Source organism: Macaca fascicularis, chromosome 8, assembly GCF_037993035.2.
Source record: "Macaca fascicularis isolate 582-1 chromosome 8, T2T-MFA8v1.1".
NCBI lineage: Eukaryota > Metazoa > Chordata > Mammalia > Primates > Cercopithecidae > Macaca > Macaca fascicularis.
In genome coordinates this window covers 113,979,501-113,992,250 of record NC_088382.1, presented here as the reverse complement: position 1 = coordinate 113,992,250, position 12,750 = coordinate 113,979,501, and the positions used below count along the sequence as shown (strand labels likewise).

Below are 12,750 nucleotides of genomic sequence, written 5' to 3'. Positions count from 1 at the left end.
ACATGATGCAGTATCCTATAGGGGAATGATTAAGAACTTGTCAGAGGCTTTAAAGTCACAAGAGCCAGTTAAGCAAGATAGGTAAACTTCCTGAGCCTCAGTTTCTCTATTGAAAAAGTAAGAGTAATTAATCATACCTCTTTTTCACGGGATGGTTGAAAGGACACATTGGGATGGCACATGCAAAGCCTCAGCTCTCCCTCAGTGGTGGACAGATTCAGCCTTGTCTCCTTCTCTTGCCCTACTACGACTGCCACTCTTTTCATTCCCATGTATCCAATACAGAGCCCCCTGAAGGCAAATATTTAATTAGGTTTATTTTTGTCAAATGCACTTTCTCCCTTTACTTCGTTTTGGAGAATATCTGTGGACAAGTTAAAATTAAAAAAAAAAAAAAGAAACACAGAGCGTCCATCATTTATTAAACACCAACTGTTTATAAAACACAGAAGCAAACTCCTTAGTTTGGCTCCACTGGTCCTCAAATGCCTTGCACAGGGAGTGGCACAGAGAAGTGCTCAGTAAATCCTTAATGAGGGAATGAATTAACCTTGGGAACAGAAGATGACAGAGGAGGAGGAGAGGAATAATTCATGAAAGAAAAGTAACACTACTACAAATCATTATTTGTGTCCAGGGGTCAGGACTCCATTTGTCTTAAGAGCCATCCTAGTGTTAATGGTGATTGTAAACATATAAATGGCACTGGGGAGTGGCCTTCTGAGACTGTGGGCTTAGGCGAGCTTGCACAACCAGCTGCGGGAGTGAAAAAGCATTCAGGGTGTTTTCAAGCAGTGGTTTATATTTTTGTTTTGTTTGTCAGTTTTTTTTTTTTTTTTTGCCTTTTGACAGGATGCAGTCTTCACAAGCACATAGGACCTTAGCTTTTTCTTTAATAAAACTTATAAATGTGCTCAATAGAGTCTTAATGATAATATTTATTAGGCCCTTATTAGGTGCCCAGACTTGTGCTAAGGTCTGTATAGATGCCATCATTTAATTGTCTCTGCAGCCCTATGAGGGCAATATTATTACTATTATTTTATTATATATTTATATATATAATATGTTGTATTATCTATTATATATTTTATATATTATGTAATATAATTATTAATTATATATTGTATAATAATTAATATAACTAATTATTAATATATTTATAATATATTATATAATATTATATATAAATAATATTTATATATAATATAATATTTAATATATTATTATATAATATTTATAATATATATTATAATATAATATATATTATTATAATATACTACTATATATAATATAAATAATATAGTATATATTATTTATTATATTATTATTATATATTATATATTATATATTATGTTTATATTGTTTATTATATATTATATTACTATTTCATTAATATTATAAATAATCATTATTATTTTATTACTATTAACAAATTATTATTATTTTATATTATTATTATTTAACAGATGAGAAAATGAAGGCTGAGAGAGGTTGAGTAACTGCCCAGAGGCACTCAGCAGGTCAGTGGGTGGCCCAGGAGATGAATTCTGGTCCATTTGACTTCACATCACCCCTCTAATGTATCTGTTAGTCAAGACTTTGGAAATAACCCACTCCTGAATGATGTACATCATTAGAACTCAGAAGAAAAAAGAACCTGAACATCATTAGAGCCCAGGAGAAAATATCAGGAACTCACAGTTATTAAGGGCTCACCTAACGAGCCCCAAACCCTCTACAAACATTAGTTCACATGATCCTTCCACCAACAACATGAGGCAAGCACTGAGATTATTCTCACTTTATACATGGTGAAACTGAGGCACGGAGAGGTCCCTTAACTGTAACTTTTCAAGCTACACAGGATGACATGGAAAGGAGTTTCCAAGGTGTATTAAGTCTTTTCAGTAAACAGTTTCCAAGCCAATATCACTAAAGTGTATCATCTCATCTCTACAGTCTTGCTAAAAACTTTCTCCAATTACTAATACATAAAAAGCCAAAGCATAAGAAATGATTTTCTGAAATCAGTGGCAGTTATCATGGACTCAGATTTGATTCTTTATGAGAAATCTAGCATTCAGTATGGACGTCTCTCTTGGAGCAGCCTGAAGGTTGGTTGTTTTGTTTTCTTTTAAACATCTTATTTAAGAGAATTGAATCCAAATTTGATGTTTTTCCCTTTTGAAACCAAAGTCAAGAGCACAGGTGGGAAACGGAGGCTGGCGAGCGGTGGGTGGGAGAGACCCATGGTGCCAACGGCCTCTGAGTGGGCTGCTTCTCCTGGTGGGGGTCGCTCGGCTGCCGAGAAAGTGCTACAGACCAGTGGAGGCCTGGTCACACCGGCCCTACAGTCATCCGGAAACTGAACTTGAAGCAGAGTCAATGAGGACACGCTGTTCCTGGGCTGTCCCATGCCCATCAGCGCCTCTGCCAGGGGCACTTCCCATGATGCAGAGTGGGCTTGACTACAGAAACCCGGCATTAGCCCCGGCTCCGCACCATTTGCCTGTGGGGCTCGTGCAAGTTACAGCTCCCCTCTCAGCTTCCCGGTCTTCACCTCCGTGGGAGGAGGTGCCACTGGCGGTGTAGGGAAGGGTGCAGAGCACAAAATCTAGAATCAAACTGACTGGATTCAAAACTTCCCTCTGTCACTTACCACTTGTGTAACTTAGGCAAATTACTTAAATTTGCTCAGCCTCACGAGTCTCATCTGTAAAATACCTACTCCTGGTTTTGAGGGAGAATTAACTAAGACTTAAGCAATTAACATTGCCCTGAGCACGAAGTGAGCCCTCAATCAAGACAGCTACTATTATTTCTTTGAGCTTGACTGCCTTATTGCTCTACATCAAAGCAGGACGAAACCATCTGATGTCATCTTAGAAACTTCCAGTCTCCTCTGAGTTACACCTGATGGCCACTGCTGCTCAATACTACAATTACAACACTAAAACTGAAAGACAAAACAAACTCTTCAGCCAATAGCGATAGACTATTGCCCTCCTATTTACTTTTGTGGGTTCCCTGATTGATATGGTTTGACTGTGTCCCCACCAAATCTCATCTTGGATTGTGGTTCCTATAATCCCCATGTGTGGTGGGAGGTAATTGAATCATGGGGGTGGTTACCCTCGTGCTGTTCTCATGACAATGAGTGAGTTCTCACGAAATCCGATGGTCTTATAAGGGGCTTTCCCCCGTTTTGCTTGGCACTTCTCCTTGCTGTCACCATGTGAAAAATTATGTGTTTGTTTCTCCCTCCACTACGATTGCTAAGTTTTCTGAGGCCTGTCCATCCCTGCAGAACTGTGAATCAATTAAACCTCTTTCCTTTATAAATTACCCAGTCTCGGGTATGTCTTTATTAGCAGCATGAGAAAGGACTAATACACTGGCTTAAAGAGTGATTTCTGCCTGGGCACAGTGGCTCATGCCTGTAATCCCAGCACTTTGAGAGGCTGAGGCAGGTGAATTACTTGAGGCCAGGAGTTTGAGACCTGCCTGGCCAACATGGCAAAACCCCATCTCTACTAAAAATACAAAAATTAGCTAGATGTGGTGTTGAGAGCTGCAGAGAGCTACAATCACACCACTGCACTCCAGCCTGGGCAACAAAGCGAGACTCCATCTCAAGAAAAAAAAAAAAAAAGAGTGATTTCTTATTTTAACCACTGAGGTACACCGAAGCACAATCTTGTTCCTCAGGTAATTTACGAAACCGCTTAAGAAATAGACCTTGCTGTTTTCTTTTCCAGTTTTCTCATGAGCCAATTAAACTATAAGACTTCCAGTCTCCCCAAATATATTATTTGAGTTAATTACTGCTGAATGAGATGTCAACAATCATTGGAATAAAACACTTCTGCAACACTCTTCTAAAGATATAAATGTTTTGGAACTTTGTTTTCACAAAAACCAAACTTAAACTGAAAGTGTTTATTCCTCAAAACTAGTATTATAATAGAGAGAGAGAGAGTTGTTTGCTGGATGAAGTCTTCATTATATCCAAACATAGTTCAGACTTAAACTTTATTCAGATGAGAAATAAGAGCAAGACAGAAATTTAGGGACAGAAAGAGCTTTTAGTTTCATGTCACAGATGAGGAAAGGGAGGCTCAGAGGATATATGACACTGAGCTGCCTTCCTCACTCCCCTATTTACTGCGAGCTCTTGCCCTTAGACAACTAGTATTTATTGAGTATACATTATGTGCCGGGTATTGACACCAGTGATAAAATTGTGAATTAAAAAAAAATTGTTTCTGCTCTCCTGGGAAAAACAGACATTGATCACAAGCCAGCATAAATATATAACTGTAGTGCTACAAAGAAGGGGAATGCAGTGAAACAAGAACCCGAAAGAAAAGATTTGGTGATTTGGGGAGTGGTCAGGGAGGGCTTCCCTGAGGAAGTGATGTAAGAGCTGAGACCTGATGAATGGGTAGGAGATAACCAGGCAAAGGAGGGAAGGAAAGGCTTCCTGCAGAGAGCCATGTGTGCAGCTGGAGCTGGGGAGGGTGAGGACCTGGAAGGGTGAGTAAAAAATGAAGGCTAAAGTATGGGGTGGGCGCGGTGGGAGAAAATGAAAGAGAAAGATGAGACAGAGAGAGATTAAGATTGAGAAAGAGAGAGACTGAGAAAGCCTGAGAAAGACAAAGATGATCCTAGAGGAACCAGGACAGTTTTTCTTCATCCTAAGAGCAATAGGAAGCCTTTGAAGGGTCTTAGGCAGAGTTCTGATCTGATCAGAACAGCATTCTGTAAGGATCACTGGAGCTATAGCACAAAGGATGAATTGGAGAGGACCAGAATGGAAACCTACCGGCCAGAAAGGAGGCCGTTGCAGGTGTCTAAGCCAGAGATGGTGATAATTTGCACAAGGGTGGTGGTAAAGATGAAAAGTGGGACATTTGAGGAACATTTCATTGGTTACATTGACCAAAACAACAACAACAACAACAACAACAACAAACCGTAAAGGACTAGGTCAGCAAGAAAAGGGAACCAAAGATGACTCCTCTTTTCTTGGCTTTTGAAACTGGATGGATGTTACTGCCATTCTCAAAGAAAACAAGACCAGCTTCAGGAGACAGATCAGAGGCCGGGTTTTAGACACATTATATTTGAGATGCCTGTGAGATATCCAAGCAGAGAGAACAAAGAAGGTGTTGAACACACAGAGGAGAAAGCTGAGTCCAAGATTAAATTTGTGAGTCTTCTCCAAATAGAGAGAATACGCTTCCATTTCCTTACCTGTAAGCTGGAATCATCGTAGCATCCACCTCAAGATTAAATAAGATAGTGTAAAGAATTCACCCAGCACAGCAGCAGCACACAGTAGGTGCTCATAGAAATCAGCTCTCATTGTTTCTACCAGGGAGCTTATTTCTTGAAGTCACAGCTAGTAAGTCACTTGAAAATAGCAGCCCTATGGATAATCATAAGATTCAACACCGCAAGTGGGGAAGACTTTTAATTTATTAAGTAACGAGATATGAAAGTGAATTCTTCTTGACTGGAAACTGCAGTTTCTGAGCAGGAGCACCTAATTCTGCAGATGTGATTAATGTAAAAGTTCCCAGTTTACCAGGCCCTTAATAGAATCCCATGAATTTTGCCACTGAATGTGCTCTTGTTTTCTAATCTAGAAATACAACACCAAGCAATGAAGTGAAGATGATGTGAGATGGCACTTTCCAATCTTTTCTGAAATGAGGCAGGTACAGATAACTAAATACAATTTAAAATGTGAAATAGTGTCAAGTTCTGGCACCGTGTCTCTTCCCTGAGATGTACCTGCACCTTTGAGTACTGTGCACATCATTCATTCAATTCCCCAGCAAATATATGCTGACTCTTTCATTCTTCCTGGTTATATGTAAGGCTCCCAGAATGTAAATCACCCCTTTGTGCATGAGCAGGGTTTGACAATCATAAAGTAACTTTTTTCTACTTAACTTTCTCCTATGGTCCCTTCAAATCTATTCTGTGCATTCATTCTTTCCCCTCTCGCCCGCCCTCTCTCTTTCTCTCAGGTTAAATCTTGGCCAGATCCCATGGCTCTGATGATCATGTTTAAGTGGCAAGAGAATGTTCTGGCATTTAAAAATCAATTTCAGTCTAATGACCTCAAAACGACAGTCCAATCTAGGATAATTGAAACTCTTGAACCCGTGTGTACCCCAGTTATGTCAGTTCAATCCTCTCACCAACCACACCCATTTGCTTCTCTCAACTCCTCTACCTTCTCCCCATTCACCTGGTTGACCAGAAGCAAATGGTCAGAGATTGCTAACTCTCCAGTCAATCACACAGCCCCATCCTATGTGATCTGGAACAAGCCACTGAAACCCTGTGGCTCCATGTCATTACCTCTAAAATGCTGGTATTTCATCTACTTCACTGAATTCTCATGAGGCTTAAATGAAAGTATTTTGAACAGCATCTGACACTTGATAAGCACTTAGTTAACAATGACTATTCCTAGTGCCTTCCTCTCTTCTGCCTACAAGTATGCTTTGTAATAAATCAATGGTGCTACCTTTTGTTCCCTGTTTCTATGCCAATTCCAAGCCCCAAAGCAATTCTTGACTGTGTCACAGTCTTTCCTCAGCTTCTATGGGACATGGTATATATTCTGAGTTCCATTGGCCACAGATATTCTGCAAGAGACTGGAGTTCTAATATCCCATAGCACTGTTCCCATCAGAGTCTTTGCCTTGACAGAGCCTCTTAAAGGGTTGGGTTTGAGCAAACAAAGTCAACAGTTACACACTCGTGTAATTGCCCCTACCACGTGCCAGTCTCCCCAGCTGGGTTATGAATTCAACCAGGCAGAGATCATGTCTTACTCATTGTTGCATCCCAGTGCCTGAGGTGATGCCAGACAAAGAATAGGCACAGCAGTGGAAGTTAGTTGGGTGGTTCCTCCATCAGTGTAACAGAACTACCACGTGACCCAGCAATTCCAGTCCTAGGGACATTCCCAAAAGAACTGAAAACAGGCATTCTAACAAACATCCATACACGAATGTTGATAACATTATCCATAATAGCCAAAATGCGGAGACAACAAAAACTGTCCATCAATTGTCAGCTAGATAAACAAAATGTGGTATATCCATGCAGTGAAATATTATTCAGCTATTAAATAAGGAATGAAGTACTGATGCCTGCTACAACATGGAAGAGCCTTGAAAACATTATGCTAAGTAAATGAAGCCAGACACTAAAGGCCACATACATGAGTTCATTTATATGAAACATCCAAAACAGGCAAATACATGGAGAAAGAAAGCAGATTAGTGGTTTCCAGGGGCCAAAGGAAGGGAGACATGGGGAGTGACTGCTCAATGGGCCAGGATTTCTTCTGGGGTTGACAGAGATATTCTGAAATTATAGAGTAGCAACGGTTGTATAATACAGCAAATGTACTAAAAGCCACTGAAATGTACATTCTAAAACTACCGCGGTTACAATAGTAAAATAGGTATGTATTTTACCACAATTTTTAAAAAACTGGAAAAAGGAAGTAGGCTTCACATAACCATTTTAAAATAAATTGGTGAATATAAATGAGGGATTTGGGAGTTTAGGTGGTTAAAAAGTTTAAAGGAAAGTTGGAGAGAAGGGAGTTGAAAGGCAAATGTCTCCGAATGGCAGTAAAAGGTTTCAGGAGCCCACCTGCGATACCCCGCAGTCTTCTTCCCAGAGGTAAAGAACCGAGTCCTTCCAGATGATCAGGGAGGGTCTGTGAAAAAGTCACATTGGAAATCAGCAGTTGTCTACTGCGAGAACCAGAACTGTATTAGGAAACAGCTTTGTCTTCCTAAGTTCTATAACTGAGCATTTCAGGGATCAAAGCAATTCCTTAATTCAAGGAGTCTCCTCTCTATGCCTGGCAAGGCACCCTGTGTGCTCCATCCTTACTGCCTCTGAGGTCATCTACTTCCATCCTTTGCCTGTAGCAGGACGACTGGCAGACAAAACTCCTCAGACACCGAGTTACACAAGGAAGGGGTTTATTCGGCCGGAGGGCATCGGCAAGACTTCAGTCTCAAGAGCCGAGCTCCCCGAGTGAGCAATTCCTGTCCCTTTTAAGGGCTCACAACTCTAAGGGGGTGCATGTGAGAGGGTCGTGACTGATTGAGCAAGCAGCAGGTACGTGACTGGGGGCTGCATGCACCGGTAATTAGATTGGAACAAAACAAGATAGGGATTTTCACAGTGCATTTCTATACAATGTCTGTAATCTATAGATAACAGAACCAATTAGGTCAGGGGTCGATCTTTAACTACCAGGCCCAGGGTGCACGCCGGGCTGTCTGCCTGTGGATTTCATTTCTGCCTTTTAGTTTTCACTTCTTTCTTTGGAGTCAGAAATTGGGCATAAGACAATATGAGGGGTGGTCTCCTCTCTTATGCCCACTCTCCAAGAATCAAACTCTGTGCGAAGCGAGCTCCAAAAGGCGACGTTGCTCACGGTCATGAGATGTGACCACAGTGTTAGATCTGCCTTGAACGGGGTCCTGAGAACAGCGTCCAAGGGACTCTCTCTACCCCCATCTCTGCTCCCTTTCTAAGCTAGGTGGCCTTGGAAGTCAATGAAACTCTCTGAGCTTCTATTTCTTTAACTGGAGGTGGTAGCATTCACGGAGTCTTCCTCACGAAGTTGTTGTGAGGCACAGATCGCTTTGAAAACTATCAAATGCCAGAGAGAGGTAAGAGAGCCCCATTTTTACAGCGTTTGGGAGTCCAACAAGCAGCGTTTAGCGGCTGGGAGGCCAGGGTCAAGGGACCTCTGCACTCCGGACCGCAGGTTCCTCGCTGGAAACCAGGAGCGTCGTCAGAAGTGTGTGGGCGAGGAGAGGATGAGACTGCAAGCAACGCGACCCGCGCAGAGCTGGACGGGGCGTCAGCTGGTAAAGACAGCAACTGCGGAGGCTCCGGTGAGCGCCGTTTCCATGAATCAGCGCAGGCCCTGGAAAGGGGCTGAAGGAGCGCAAGCTTCCCTTACACCGAGCGCGCTCCGGTCCTGTTCCTTACCCAGAGAGGCTCCGGCAGGGCCTGTCTCTGGCTCAGCTGTCCCAGGGGCGGCCCCGCGAGACCCCCGGAGGCGGCTCCCGGCCTCTCCCCTCCCCTGAGCGCTGCAGACAGGGGCCCTGGGAGTTGTTTACTCTCTCCCCGCCACCGCCTCCCCAACCTCTGTTTCCTTTTCTTAAGTGGTTTACAATCCTCTGAGTCGCTTTACACTTTGGGGCCACTCTCACTGTAAATAATTATCTTGTCTTGGGATTTCTTGTTGCAAGAAGCTTGCTTTCTCCTTCCCAAAAGAACAAGCACGCCCGCACCAATCAATATGTACCGCCCTGCACAGGTCTGCGGAGAGGGGAAGAGGTTTCCAGAACATTAAGGAAATGTGGACACAGCCCTCGGGGCGCTTCTAATAAAAACGTGCCAGGGAGAGGCTTCTCGGAGTGCAGGCAGGAATGCTAGGCAGGCAGGGCTGGGATTTCAAGGGAGCTCCTGAGACAGGGAGAGCCTCCCAGGATTTTCTCGTTGTTTCGCTTGTAGGCAAAAAGGAAAAAATGGAGCATCCTGCAGCTTAGCTGGAGGGCCTTAGACAATGCGGTTATGCTACTGGGTCTAATGGGAAATAGGAAAATGCAGGCATGAGTTGGTGTTTCTGTTTATTGAAATTCTTTGGAGGATGCTGGCTTCATACCAAGAAGGAAGAAGTCTTAGAACAGGAGTGGGGCATGGTGTGGGCACAGACTCAGTGCCACAACAGGCAGAGCCTCAAGTGCCACATGACACGTGACAGGGACAAGGAGCCCGCTTAGAACGAGAAGACGGGGTTCATCACTTCTCAGCGTGTGACCTGGACAAAGTCACTTAACCTTTCTGAACCTCACTTCCTGATTTGTGAATTGGAGGTGAAAATACCTGCCTTGGTTACTTTACCGCATTGTTAAAGGACCATAAGAGAGGAAGTTTGTGAACAATAAAGCAATCCGAGTGCAGTGTGATCACAATACGAACGTCTTGCTCAGTGTCGGTTGCTCTGGAAGGAAAGTTGGTTTGTAGTGAAAGAAGATGCAGCATGAACGAGATTGTAAAGGCAACGGGAAGTTTAAAAATAGATTGGTGAGATCACAGTAATAACAGAAGGCCACTGTTGAGGAGAGGGTGCTAAGGAATGAAGAAAATAACGAGGACCTGAACAGGAAGCTTATCGTTGGCGACTGAGCAGGAGGAGGTGTTGCCCGGTCCCACGGGAGGAAGCTGGAGGTTACGTTCACTGATGTGCAGAGGAACGGGTTAGGGTAACAACTTTGATTTGAGCATTTTCCATGAGTCACTATCCCATCCCTATTGAAGGTCACATGCAAAAGCCAGAGCCAGGAGCAGAATGCCAAAGTCAAGGCTGGGACTGAGCATGAGAACGGATGGGGAAGGCACACAGAGTTGGGAAGACCAGGATGGTGAAATGAAGTGGACATTCCAGGCAAGTTCTGAGAAAGCCCTGCAGGAAGCGTGGGAGGAGTTCTGTGGAGCACAGGGGAGGCTGATCACAGGTGCTGGACCTGCCATGGGGATGACGTGGACGCCAAGAAGATCAGTTCTGAAGGAGCTGGAATCCTGGGCACAGTGGTCAGGGTGTCCCTCAGCCAGGAAGGCGACCTGGCTGGCCCACTGCAAGAGGACCAGAGCTGCAGGGCAAAAGGAGGCCCAATTCCCAGGAGTGAGCCAGTGGCTGTGTTTAGGTCTTGCTCTTCCAGAGAGCAACCAGAGACAGAGAGCTACTGTGCCTCCTTAGTCTCTAGCCCTACACCTGTGCCTGGCACACAGAAGGCACTCGGTCAGTGTTCTTTGGAGTAACCCAACACTTGAATGACAAAATGAATACGGTCAGATTGAAAATACTCAAGAAGCCCTGAATTGTATTCCCCTTTTTGGTGGCTTTGGAAGCTGTTGGCTTTCTTTCTGGTGGCAGATAGCTAATGAGAAGGCTGTCTCATTGTCCCTCCTGAAGACTCTTGGCCGCCTAGCACGTTCTTGGTCCCCCTCCCATCTCTCTATATGGTGTCCGCCCGCAGGATGGTCGTGTCTCACTTGGAGGCTTGTTCCCTTGGCAACTCACTTCTACATTATGCTGTTCTCAATTGGCCTCTAGTTCCCAGGCACTGCTGTACTTTATTCAGATTTCTAACCATGGCAATTCCCAGCCGTATTTACATCTACTCTTGATACAGAATCTCTTAAATTAAGGGAACATTGTCGTCTCAGAAATTAACTTTGAAAATGCATTTAAACGCATTTTAAACTAGAAATATAAAATTTCTTCACGACTTCCTCGCCAAGAAATAATTCTTGTCAGCCATTTTCATTGACTCGTTTCAAAACTGTTTTCTTCTCACATATTGAAAGCCAGCCCTGAAAAGAGTCTCTGGGAGAAGCGTTTGGTTCCAAAAATAATGTCTGGCTCTCAAACTTTCACCCATCTCAGTAGACTCTGTCACCTCCTGGTCACTGCCATCATCTGGCTGCTGGTAGGCTCACCGCCAAGACTGAAGAAGACCTGAACATCATCGCAAGCAAATGTGGGAACAAGAGTCACAGTGAACACTTAATTTTGTTTTAACATGCCATTTTTATTAGACTGGTCTATTTGTGTTTTCCAAGGCCCTAACATGGTTTGCATACCTTTAATGAGGATGGATCGTGCTGAGCCATTCTCTATTCATATAGTGTGTGTGTGTATATATATATAGATAGATAAATAGATATATAGATTTTTTTTTTTTTTTTACCATAGTCTCTTCTTCAACTATAAACTTGTAAACTTGTAATACTTCGTTTTGTTTTTGTTTTTTGAGACAGGGTCTTGCTCTGTCTCCCAGCCTGTGGTGCAGTGGCACAATATTGGCTCACTGCAGCCTCAACCTGCCGGACTCAAGTGATCCTCCCATCTGAGCCTCCCAAGTAGCCAGAAATACAGGCATGTGCCACCACACCTGGCAAATTTTGTTACGTCTTGTAGTTTTTGTAAAGATGAGGTTTCATTATGTCGCCCAGATTGGTCTTGAACTCTTGAACTCAAGCAATCCTCTCATCTTGGCCTCTATAAGTATTGGGATTACAGGCGTGAGCCACCGCTCCCAGGCTAAAACATGTAAGACTTTTAAGAAATACTCAGATGGGGCCCACTAATACTGGTTGAGGATCACCTCACCTTTTCTTTTCAAGGTGAATTTTCGCCTCTTCTAGCAAAACTGTCTGCCACACGTATACTACTCACAGCTGGTGTGGATAGGCATTCCCTTGGTGCAGCAGCCGAACCTATTCCTTACTTAAGGTCCTTAACCACCATTCTCTGCCTTCCCATAAAACCCTGTATTGATTCCCACATTTGGTATCTCTCTCTATATGGCCTCTGATGGCTCAGTTCAATGTATTGCTGAGGTCTTCTGTCTAGGTCCTGAACATCATCTCAAGCAAATGTAGGTCCTTTCCTGAATGCTCAATGAGCCTCTAAGTAGCAAACCATTTATTGTGGCTAAGATATAATCCCAAATTCCTTAGAACAACTTCCCTCTGACTGTATCAAAAACCCAATGTTGATTTCTCCTACTCTTTTTTGTCTGCATTGAGAGCTGAGGTACACTCAAAAATATAGAAAGTTCATTCTAACTGTGCAGCTGTGCTATGACCGACTCGTAAATGTTATGTTCTAAAGAGTTG

At 43.2% G+C, this 12,750-nt stretch overlaps 1 protein-coding gene across 2 annotated transcripts in view; it reads left to right on the top strand.

Annotated features, from left to right (window-relative positions):
- DPYS (dihydropyrimidinase) overlaps positions 1-3,348 on the top strand; it is a 95,181-nt gene extending 91,833 nt beyond the window's left edge. For both annotated transcript variants that reach the window (XM_073999276.1, XM_045398581.3), the window contains one exon: positions 1,470-3,348. The gene's annotated coding sequence lies outside the window, so the exon portion shown is untranslated. The remainder of the gene's footprint in view (positions 1-1,469) is intronic.
- Positions 3,349-12,750: the final 9,402 nt, after the last annotated feature.